The sequence below is a fragment of the Rhinolophus sinicus genome, chromosome 15 (genome assembly GCF_057876585.1).
Source record: "Rhinolophus sinicus isolate RSI-liver-muscle chromosome 15, RSI-T2T, whole genome shotgun sequence".
NCBI lineage: Eukaryota > Metazoa > Chordata > Mammalia > Chiroptera > Rhinolophidae > Rhinolophus > Rhinolophus sinicus.
Genome location: NC_142515.1, coordinates 102,095,187 through 102,103,779, shown reverse-complemented (window position 1 = coordinate 102,103,779; position 8,593 = coordinate 102,095,187). Strand labels below are relative to the sequence as shown.

General features: G+C 38.2%; 1 long non-coding RNA gene across 1 annotated transcript; it reads left to right on the top strand.

The window, feature by feature from the left end:
- The first annotated feature begins 2,692 nt into the window (after positions 1–2,692).
- On the top strand, positions 2,693–8,014 carry LOC141569938 (uncharacterized). The gene is made up of 3 exons (XR_012493669.2): positions 2,693–3,000; positions 4,253–4,305; positions 4,848–8,014. It is a non-coding gene; the product is annotated as an uncharacterized LOC141569938 (long non-coding RNA).
- Positions 8,015–8,593: the final 579 nt, after the last annotated feature.

Sequence of the window (8,593 nt, the reverse complement as noted above, 5' to 3'; positions counted from 1 at the left end):
ATATTAGAAAATCATATATATTTCCAGAATATAAAGTCTGAAGATTTTCTTCATTTAATTTGGTGCTTTCAACTGTAATAAGTGACACTATCTCTTCTATTTCGAGATTTAAACCTCTCATGTAACTCAATTTAACAGTGCAGTTTAGCTTGGGACTTTTTGCAAATTTTTTTCTTTGCTTCTCTTCCTTCTCACCAAACCTTAATGATTCTGTTTACTATACATTTACTATGCATACCATTTTCAATGATTCTGTTTACTTCAGATTGTATACATGACTCAATGACTTGAAAGAAATTTTTACATTTGCATAAATCCACTCCTATCCCTGAAACTGGTAGGCAGAAGGTAGGCATGAGCAACAGCAGGCATGGGCTGTAATGTAACCAGTGCTTTGTATGGCCCAGGTCCACTCCCCAGGGACCAACAAGGTCCAATCCTTCAGGGACTAATTTTGTGGTTAGAACACTCCTGATAAGAGGGAAGTAAAACCCAACCAGAATCATGTTTTTTTGCTGCCTGCGCAGAATGTTAAAGCTTGCCTTGGTCTAACTTTAGTCTATATAATATAATATAATATAATATAATATAATATAATATAATATAATATAATATAACAATATAATTTGTAATATTATAATATAATATAAGATTACAATAAATTAGCATTGTAGTTTTACACCCCCACCCCTAAACCCCCTAACCCTGTTGTGGTTTTTCTGTCAATCAAATGACCCAAATCTGTATGTCACATTCAGAGTTGACCCAGAGCCAACAATATTAACTCAAGCCCCAAACCCTTCCGGGCCATTGTCTCTCTTGACTTGGCCTGCTCTTCTCTTAGAACGTACCCTAATACACTTTCTTTGCGCGTATACTTTCATGTTTGTGATCTGTAAATCTTTACTGAAATGGCAAAAGGACTGAGCAGTTACTCTGGTAACAAAACCACTCATTTTTCTGCTGATTGTTTGGCATAAGTATGTAGCATGTTTGAGCATCTCCTACACTAAAAAAATCTACCCTATAAGCTATCCCTCTACCTCTCTGCCTATTTAACCAAGCATCTTATAAAAGTTATCTATTTTAATTCCATTCCTTTGTATCCCACCGCAATCCAGCTTTCTCCCCTACCATACTACTGAAACCACTACTGGCCAGGTGACAGGTGATTTCTTTTTGACAGATCTACTGGGGACTTTTTACCACTGGTTGACTACTCCTACCTTGAGACACTTTTTTTCACTGACTTCCATAATTCTATCCTCTTTTCCTCTCACATATGTTTTAAAGGTCTTCCTCTGCTGCTTGCCCTTTAAATATGAAATACTTCCTCAAAGTTGATTCCTAGGTCACCTTCTCTTCCTGCTCTATACATGCACCACTGATGATTTTATCAAGTTCCACAGTTACAAATTTCAAATCTTTTTGCCAGAGTTCTCTGTGCAGCCTCAAATTATGTGCCTATCAGACTATTGAACACTGCTACTTTGATGGTTTGGGGACATTTTAAGCTCATATATTCCAAACTGAACTCATATATATTCCAAACGGAACTCATCATCTTCACCTTTCCTTCAGCCACTTCTCCCTAGGTATTCCCTATTGCCCAAGCCAGAAACTTCAGTTTTGCCTGACCCTTTTCTCTCCCGTCACTCCCACATTCGGTCAAAAATCAAATCTTGTTTAACCTATCTCCTAACAATTTTTCATATTTTTCTCTTTACCCAATGGCCCCACCTCTGTCCTATTCAAATTTACCCTATTTACTCAGTTGAGGTTACTAAAACTGTCTTCTACCTTGCTTACCTCCAACTTTTCCCTCTGGTCATTCTCCACAATGAGGCTTAAGAGCTTGAATGTGCTACTGTGATCCTCTGAGTCCTTGTTTGTAAGACTTCAAGAGCTTCTCGATGCTCCTCAGAGCTCAGGGGGCTCACACAAGCCTTCCTATCTGTCTAGTTTCCTCTTCTGTTGCTTTCACCTCACACACCAGGCACCATTCATGTTGAACCATATTACAAGCACCCATTGTATAATTCTTTTAGCATCTCTCCTGTCTTCCAGGAACATTCTCATAATTGCCTGGTTCACTTTTATTCTTCTTTTAAGTTTCAGCTTATATGTCATTTACACCAGAAATTATTTTCTAACCCAACTCCATCTCTCAAACTCTGTAGATATTCCTGTCATACACTCTTATGACATTATTTTCTCTGAAATTGCATATCACATTTTGTTATTGTCTGTTTTTTGTTTTGTTTTGTTTTGATTTTGTTTTTGTTTTTTTTATTTCCCCATAAACTGTAAGGTTCATGTGGTCAGGAGAATTTTTATCATGTTCATGCTCTATGAATAAAAAATAATGGATGGATACTGATACAGTCTCTGTCATTATACAGCTAATAGTTTAATAGAAGAAATTATGCAAATAAGTTAATTGATTAAATAAATAATAACATTTGATTGAGAACAGTTCTATTAAGTAAAATTGAGAGCTTTGAAACATAGAGTCCTAAAACTGCTGGAGGATTTAATCACGGGAGTGGCATGATATGTCACCATTGAAAATTTTTTTAAAAATCACTCTTTCTGCTACATGAAGAACAAAAAGAAACAACAATGGAAATAAAATCACTAGATAAAAGGCTATTGAATTATTCCAGGGGGTGGCAATGCCATAGATATTTACCTAATATTTCATCTTTTGTTATTGAATAGAAAAAGCTCAGATAAAAAAGGTAAGGATCTTGATTTATAGTTTAAAGTAAAAAAGAAATGTATGACTTTTGGGAAATCTTTGAAGACCTGACAAGGTCAATTTCAGAGTAGCTGTATTCTAAATTTCCTTGTTCCTGGAATCCAAAGTTCTGTCTTTAAAACTAGAAACAAAGCTACAACTTATTTCTGCTTATTTTTCATTTTCTCTCACATAGGATCAAAATGTTGGTGCTTGTGGTGCTGCTGGAAAAGCCCCTTAGAAGGACTAGCCCTCTCCAGGTGACCAAGTAGACCTCAAAGTTCCAGCAGTCCAGGGGCTGAACGTGACCTCTAATGATCCAGAAAACATACCTGACGACAAGCAAACACTTGTCTTCTTGGATTTGGAAGGGAAAGAGACCTGAGAAAGTCTGTGATTATCAAAGTAACTCCTTAGAAATTAAAGAGGAACAAGGAACAGAAAATTAGAAATCAAAGAAATAAATAGTTTTTATTTGTATGATGCTCTGTGTCCACTTGCATCAGAAGGATGAATGATAGACAAAGTACTGAAATACAAGATGCCTGGGGAGAATGAGCACCTACCATTTTTACATCAGGCATTACAATATTAGTCTGTTACAACCATGTTTTTAAATACCTGCTATGTAATAGAATAGAAGAAAAACTAGTTCTGTGCACAGAAAAGGCTATATTAAAAAACATTTTTTAATAAAATAAATAATCTACGCATAAAAAAAGAAAATCTTGCCTATTATTACACAGCCCACCATTGTAACATAACTATTTTAGTTATGTAATATATAAATAGCCAACTTGTAATTAACTTGCATAACGTTGAGGTCACTGAATCCCAACAAAAGAATTTTCCTGATTCACATTTTCTTCCTGGCTCTGTGGTGTGACTAAAGTAACTCCATGACCCAGAATTTTAGTATGTGTAAAAACGCTTGATGATTTGAATGATTAACTGCCTTGGTCTTCAATACCTATGTACTTAAGGCAAACATGGGATTGTGTAACTTTTTCACCACTGTGGTGGCCCAGAATTGTTTGTTACTTGGGTGTAGCAGCAGATGACTAACGGGCCAAATCATTTAAAGATGATACTTCATCAGAAAATTCATTCCCAGCATCAGAGCCCGTTTCTAATTAAAGCACTCTAGACATACTCCTTTTACATCCTTGGAAATTCAAGCTCACTTAAGTAAGAATCCTTCCCATTTCTCCCCTGAAATCCTCTTTAGATAAATGAATAAACTAATCTTCCCCCAACCTCTGTACTGCTCATCCGCACCACCTCCACAATCCAATCTCCAGAAAGGATAAAGTTATAAATGAATTCCTTCTTCCTTAATTTAATGGTAGGTGATGGTTTTTTTTCCCATCTCTATCGTCTGTGTTGGAAAGGTTTCTCTCTTGAATATCCAGTATTTAAGGTGACAGTTGATTTGGGTTTTGCAGTTTCCCTTTAATGAGGTGGTTCAGCCTAAGACATTTATCCCCTTTTCTTCTCTCTTCTAATTTACAGGGAGGCAGCCAACACATTAAACTTCTAAGATGTCATCCTAACTGATACAGCAGGTGAGTGAGAATTAGAGACTTGCCTTCAGGGTTGAGAGCACTTACATTACCCAGTAACATATTGACCATTCTTTATAACCTGGCACAGTTACCAGTTAGTGGAAATGATCAGATTCTAACTTCACTAGCAATATGGCTTGGAAAATTATAGTGTCAAGTCCTAATTACATTTGGGCAGAAGCTCATCTTAGACAATGTGGTCTTTATGTTGTTTATAAGGACATCTTGAAAAGATAACTTTGTTTTGATGAATTAAACTTTCCTAGCTGAGCTTCTATAAACAAATAAGGAAACAACTACAGAAATACCATGGAGATTTATCAAATGACACTGTCACTCATATCCTGGCATGTGAGCTTTGTCCTTATGTTTTATTATAAATTTTCTCAAACTCTGTTTCAAATTATTTCTTTGTTAGGATGATAAAGTGAATGGGGACTTCCCGTAATGAATGTAATTTTATAACTTGTTCCTGGGATTAATTGTTGATTAAAAAGCTTGTTATGATCTTTGTAAGTCCTTTTTTTGTTTCATTATTACAGATACTCAGGAAACATCTATCAAAGCTTTCTGTGCTTTAGAAATAATTTCATGTCCGCTTTGACTATGTCAACAATGCTTAATAGGATGTGTACAATCTTTTAACTAACAACCTGTGTTAACAATATACTTTCTGCCTTTAACTCCACTCATCACTCCTATATAACCCAGATCCAAGCTAAAGCTATCCTGACTCCTAAAGAAATAAACAATCTTGACCCAAACCCCCAATTTCATAGCCTCACAGTCCAAAGTCTTCGTCAAAAACTATGAATTCTCAAGGGCTTACCCAGCCAGGCGTTTTCACAAGAAAGATGTATTTTTATCTAAGAATTCTCATATCAGCTACTAGGGATACAATTTGTTACTGAGATCTTTCAGATATCTCTATTAATCTTAAGTCTCGATGTGCCACTCTGATTATCCAATAAAGACTTAAAATCCTAATGGAACATTTGGATAGAAATTTAGAGAGAAACCCATCCTCCTGGATATCCAAATCCTAAGGGATGAAGTAAAGTTTCACTTGCTCCATTTTCTGAGTTCATACCTCTAGCTTAGGTTCAGATTGGGTAAAAATTAATTTTTCCACAGCCAGGAAGTTGCACAGCTAATGCCTACCATACAGACTCCTGTATTTCACAAATAATGCACAAAAATGACAAAGTGGGTACTGTTACTACACAGAGGAAAGCAATTCGGAGCAGAGTGTGTGCCATCCCTATCTCTGGCCAGGACATAACAACTGAGCTTTGCAGTTCTATCGCTCAGAAAAGACACAGGTCCAGTCGCACAATGCAGTGAAAGTAGTGGGCAGCCTGCTAGGAATTTCTAATAATTCTCAGCTCCCACTCAGAGCCTTTGTTTCAGTTGTCCCCTCTTTCTAGAACATTCTTTCCCTGGATCTCTTTATAGATCCTTCTTTCACCTCCATCAATCTTTACTCAAATCACACTTTCTCAATGACACCCTAATCCCATTGTGAAAACTGACATCCATCCTACCCTCCCCTTGCAGTCCCAGCCTCCCTTACTCTGCTGTCCTCTTCTTTTTCTTTCATACTTGTAAGGAATTGGCTCACTCACCATGGTTATGCTTTATTGATGGTCTCCCCCTGCTGCATGTTAGCTCCACAAGGTCAGGGATCTGTTATCTACAGAAACTATTTTCTCTGCTTCCTCTTTTCACTCAACTATTTCCCTCTCTAACTATGACTTCCCAACCTAGAATTTTCCACTTTCTCATATTAATTGATCTGGCTCTACCCTTAGTGTGATGGCCTGTCCCTTAATCCCCTCAAACTATCTAGCTTATTAGTATCTTTATGACTTCGTTCCCTAATGTTCAGCCTGAAACACTGATCAGCAACTTTAAACTGCCTTAGTTAGTGTCCCAGATACCTTCTATCCTTTAAGTTTCAGTTCTGCCCAGTCCCGGTCCTGGGAAACCTACTTTCCACAATTCTCTTCTTAGCCCCCAAACACGGAAATAAAAGGCATTGAATTGTGCCTACAAGGACCACTGAAACACTGGTTGTCTGTATATATCTATTTGCTATAACTGTGCACTCACAGCAGCTCAACCATTTTTTTTACTAACACTGCTGATGCTCTCTTCAGCACCTGCTTGCATCCTTTTCCTCAGTCCTCAGCCACTCAGTATAACCATCCAAGCTGGGTCTTGCCTGATAAATGCTTTGTCACAAGTCCCTCATCTACCGTTTCCTCCACCTCCAACCATCCCTGTGTTTGTAGACCTCCACCTCTAAAGTTCTCTGTATTTTCAGGTACCTACTCTTTCTTAACTCCTTTTTCAGAGGAGGAGGTGCCCTTCTCCAAGCCAAAAGCAGAATGTCTATCTACACTAATGGCATTCCACCTCTTCTGGAATCTCATTCTTTCAGATAAATCCTGTTTTCCAAATCTCCAGTCTCTTGCTCTTTTTCTCCTCTGCATACAACTGTGCTAACACCACCCTAATCCTACACTTTATCTCTTACTCTAATATATCTTTGAACTACCCACACTCAATGTTTTCTCCCCTTTTGTGTCCATTTTCTTACAAATAATTCACTCCTGAAGTTTTTGCTCACTGGTCTTTGAGTCTTTCATCGATGAAGATTCTTCTTGTCTCATGGTCTTTTCTCAATCATCACCTTGATGATTGTGGTGTTTGCCAATTTTAATCAATGCTTTTCTCAGTGCTTCCTCTTGCTTCTATCCCAGAGACTTTCCTATTCTGCTCCAATTTCATTATTTACTTTTCTATGGGTTTCCTTCATGGTTTCTCTTGTTCCTCCCACACCATAAATCAAGACATCCCATGATGCTTAATTGTTGACACGCTCTGCCACTTTGCCTGGTCAACGTCAGCTTCTCCTTCGCATTTTCTTATCTTGGTCAATGGTATCATTTTCTCAGGAACTGACTATTCCAGACCCAGTTTTGCACTTTTCCAGATTCACTGGCCCAGAGTTTTCTGATGTCCCTCCAGGATGAGTATTTGGCACAAGCAGTTTCTTGTAACTACAGAAGAGACTTTGATCTTTCTCGGAAGGAGGCTCATTGAGCATTATTCCTTCATAGCCAAGGCCAATTCTTAGGGCACCATCTGTTCAGCCCTGTCACACGCACTCCCCAGGTCATTTGAGAGGCACTCTTTTCAATGCTTTTTGCTGCACATTTCTAACCTCCCACCTGAGCTTTCTTTTTTTTCTGCTCAAGAATGAGAAGATACAGGACTACATGAAGTCCAACCACTTCCTCTGGTTCACCCAGCCAGGTACTGAGACAGGTGTCTAAGGAGGCAACTGTCTAACACGAGCTGGCTGGCTCACTCAGAGCCCTAGACACCATCTCACCTGTCCTGGGATCTGGCTTCCCGAAAGATTACTCAACTGCAGGTGAATTAATACCCCGATGGATGAACTTGGGCCAATAACAGATGGAAGAGCACAAGTGGCTGGCAAATAAAATCAACTTCATTATCCCCTCTCTCCATCAGATAATGCAAATCAAAGTGATTCCAGACAACCTTTCCAGGAAAGTCTCATGTTACTGAGCAACCACGTGTTTTTCTTATAAAGCTGTGGCCACCTGTTATTTGATTTCCCTCCCTATTTATAGTTTTATTTTCTCTTATTTTCCCTTCTCTGAGAATTCACACCCAAATAAAGAGTTGTCAAGTGTTTTGCCTCAGTCTTCTACTTTCTAGGGAAACTGGGCTAAGACAGGTACCCAGTAATCCTCAATTCCTCTGTCACCCCCATCCAGTCCGTCAATTATTAAATCCCTAAGTTGTGGTTACATTCCCTTATAGTGTTATTCTCATTGATTCCTTCCTTTGCCTCTTTAGAGTCACCATCTTCGTCCCTGCCCTTACCACCATCCACATGGAATAACACAAAAAGACTTCTCAATTAAAGCTGTAGTCAGTCTGCCAATTCAAATGTTAATCCAGAAACACCGTTACAGACACACCCAGTATAATGATTGACCAAATATCTGGGCACCTCATGGTCTAGTCAAGTGGACACATGAAATTACCCATCACGCTCATATTTTCCACTTTGGTCTCTGATCCCCCAAATCCACTGCACAGTATAGCTACTTTAATCTTCTCAAAAATGCTATCTCCATCTTTTCAACAGACTTTAACAACTCCTCACTATTTTTAGTATAATGTCCAAATACCTTTTCCTCAAAGGAAAGATTCTTCATTTTATTTCTCCCATTAATTGACACGACCT